This window comes from Rattus norvegicus, chromosome 4, assembly GCF_036323735.1.
Source record: "Rattus norvegicus strain BN/NHsdMcwi chromosome 4, GRCr8, whole genome shotgun sequence".
NCBI classification, from domain to species: domain Eukaryota; kingdom Metazoa; phylum Chordata; class Mammalia; order Rodentia; family Muridae; genus Rattus; species Rattus norvegicus.
In genome coordinates, this window is record NC_086022.1 from 55743975 (window position 1) to 55747574 (window position 3600).

Below are 3600 nucleotides of genomic sequence, written 5' to 3' on the forward strand. Positions count from 1 at the left end.
TTAACTTATTGTTTTAATGATTTAAGGTCAATTTATTCCAAACCATATACTTGCCTCTCACTGAGACCAAAACCATGGGAGCAGCTGCCCTTCAACACAAGATGGCTGCCAAGTATGCAAATACATCTTGTGCTAAGGGAGCATATTTAAGTAACCCTGATCCTCTGTCCAACTGGTAAATGATATGCTGGCCAGTTCACTGATGAAATTTTTTCTTTTCTCCTTTGCTGAAAGATAAGTATATTCTTGAAATTTATCTATGCATGTACACAAACACACACACACACACACACACACACACATATATATGCACATACACACATACATACATATGTACATACACTTGTATATATTAGGTATAAATAATATGCACATTAGATTTTTTTCACATATAGTTATGTAGATTTATATATATATATACATTAGGATGTGTATATCAAGTATGCATATATATATTTGTATTCATGTGTGAATATAGACATGTGTATACACACATTCATATGTATGTACATATATATATATACATATATATATATATAAAGTACAGTTTGATTTTGTTAGTAGAATGACTTACAGTTAAATATGATTGGGAATGTACTCATTATCAAAATCTGTGAAAATTGTCAAAGCTTGTTTCAAAGAAAGCAGAGAAAACTTATTCATCCAAGAAAATACATTAAATCTTTGCAAAATAGAAATTGTACTGGTACAATATACCAGCTACAGAAAGTAACCTCAAATTTTCTAGAAATTTTTATCTCTAAATAATAATTTACAAAGTAAATGTACTTGTCATTAAAAACATGTGGTGTGAATCTTTAAGAAGATATCATGTGTCGTGTGTTCAAGTTTATGGTTTGATAACTCTGAATATGCTTTTCTCCTTTTATCTGAACATTTAAACTCACCCCTTCATGCTTTACTACAGAAGACATTTACAAAACAGATACACTTTGCAGGACTTTTAGACAAGCTGAAATGCCTGCAGCCCTGAACTCCATTTGGCAGGCAGATAATGGGATGTTTTAATTTCTATCCTAAAGCAACAGCACATCCAAAGATTCAAAATGTCATGGGGATTAATCTGTTGTGGGAATGAGCTTTTCAGACAGACCCTTCTACAAATACCTCTGATGCATAAATGGACGGATGTTTGTTGAGTCCATCATGATAAACCGAAGAGGTATTTTTAGATTTCACTAACTGTAACTGAAATAACTAACTCTTGCCCTATTTAAATTCAGCATCAATTGAACGCCCTCAAGTTATGTTTCTCTTTACTTTATAATTTCCTCATAAAATAATGTAAAATAAATTAAATTAAACTTCAGAAAATTCCATGATTAACAAATAAGGCTAGAAGTTTAACTTTTAATATAATGCATAAGTGGTAACTCAGGACTTTTACATCTGTCACATTTTGCTGGATTAGGGAGCCTGAACACTAATTCTGAATGTTGCTTCTATTTTTACATTCATAGTATGATTACTTCAGACACTTTAGCTTTAGAATTATCTCTTCTTTATTTTTTTACCCCCTCTTAGTGAAGTTTCTTTTACTTTTCTCCATAATTTTGTAGATATTTCTAGTCTACATAATTATATTAATATATATAATAATGAAAATGATAACTTTTATAGGAAAATACAGGAGGAAAGTTTAATTGTGCTAAAGAAACATACTCATTATTCTTTCTGGGTGATCACGGAAGACTTTACTTATTAAGAAAGTAACAATTGAACAAGCCTGAGACACCAAGGGTGATCAGTGAGAAGCAACTTTGAAGTTAGATGACTTGGGTATCCATAAAAAAACAAAGCACATAGTTGTACAGCTTCTTTGAGGTATGAACAAATGAATCTGCAAAGCCAGGTATGGAGGATAGTGGGGACTTAAAATGGCTTTGACATTAAATCAGAACACGTGGTTCAGTGCTGTAAAAAAGAACATGAAGCATGATGATCTAAATAGGGTGACATCTATCAAGAATTGACAGTCTTTTGCTTTAATTTTGGAAGTATATTTTTAGTAGGGTTTACTTTCCACCAGTGCCTATATTTAAATGTTAAACGGAAAGCAGGAGTAAGCATCCCCACAGCCATTCTGATCCCTCTGGCTTTCTCCACACACTTACAAAGATCCCCTGACACTGATACCCTGACATGCAACCGCACTATCATGCTCTTCTCTCAGTGTGTTGCTTTGGTGAAAAATAATTATAGAATGACAAGGCTAATCTTCAAAACTTGTGTAAAAACATAAATATGTATTATGTAAATTCCACAATTGACATTAAATGTTGGGAGGTTTTGCAGTACATTATAAATTGTACTAGTCTCTGTGCTCTGAAAAATTCCTGTAACCCACCTGTTTCTTTCCTACTTTCCCTCTATTTGATAATCTGGTAATCATATTGTCCTAATCAAATACCATGTAGTAGAAATCATACAGTGACCTTTATCCACAGTAGTCTGCTTCTGACAGCTTCACTGACATCCATAGATATGCAGTAAGCTGAACATAATTAAAATGTATGTCTTACTAAGTACTGTGGACCTAAGTTTACTATTTTAAGTGTTCAGTTTGGTAATATGAAATCATCTAAGACTGTGTGGTTAATCATTGCTTCTCTGCTGAAACACATCTTCATTACTTTACATTCCTATAAAAATGAGGCTACTTTATTTTACATAACAGCTTTAATATCTTTCTATATCAGAGTATATGACTGAATCTTCTTTCTTTAAAGGTTGAATATTTCTCCATTTAATTTATAGGTCTATTTTCTTTTATCCAGTGATCCATTAACGAATATCAGAAAAGCAAGTAAAACCAAAAATGAAATATTATCTCACACCTATGGCCATGTATTACTATAAAAAAGAAAATAAAGAAGAAACAAAAGAAGTATTGGTAAATATATGAGTGTATAAGTTATGCATTGTTTGTGGGAAAAGAAAATGGTGCATCTGCTATGGACAAAGGTAAAATAACATCAGAAGAATTAAACTGAAATATTTACTATTCTGGAAGTCAGTCAAACAATTGAAAGCAAAATATCAAACATGTTTTATCTGTATTGCCAATACAAAGAAAGATAAAATAAGTTATCCAAGATTTTAGAGTAATGACAGCTCATCTCTTGTTATCACTGAATAAGATTTTACTGTAACTGTGCCAATATATACTGATCCATCAGCCAATTGAGGACATGATAGTTGTTTACACAATTTGGAAATTATAAATAAAGCTACCAGTAATATTTATTTCCAAGATTTTGTACAGTCATCATGTCAGTCAGCTAGTTTTCTGTTACTGTGACTATCTGGCAGAAATTACCAATAAACAGAAAAGCAAATGAAAGATCTATATGGTAAGAACTTTGAGTCTCTGAAGAAAGAAATTTTAGACCTCAGAAGATGGAAAAATCTTCCCTGCTCATAGATTGGCAGGATTAATATAGAAAAACTGGCCACCTTACTGAAAGCAATCTACAGATTCCATGCAATCCCCATCAAAATTCCAACTAAATTCTTCATACAGAGAGAAGGAACAATTCTAGAATACATTTGTAACAACAACAAAAACACATATCAAAA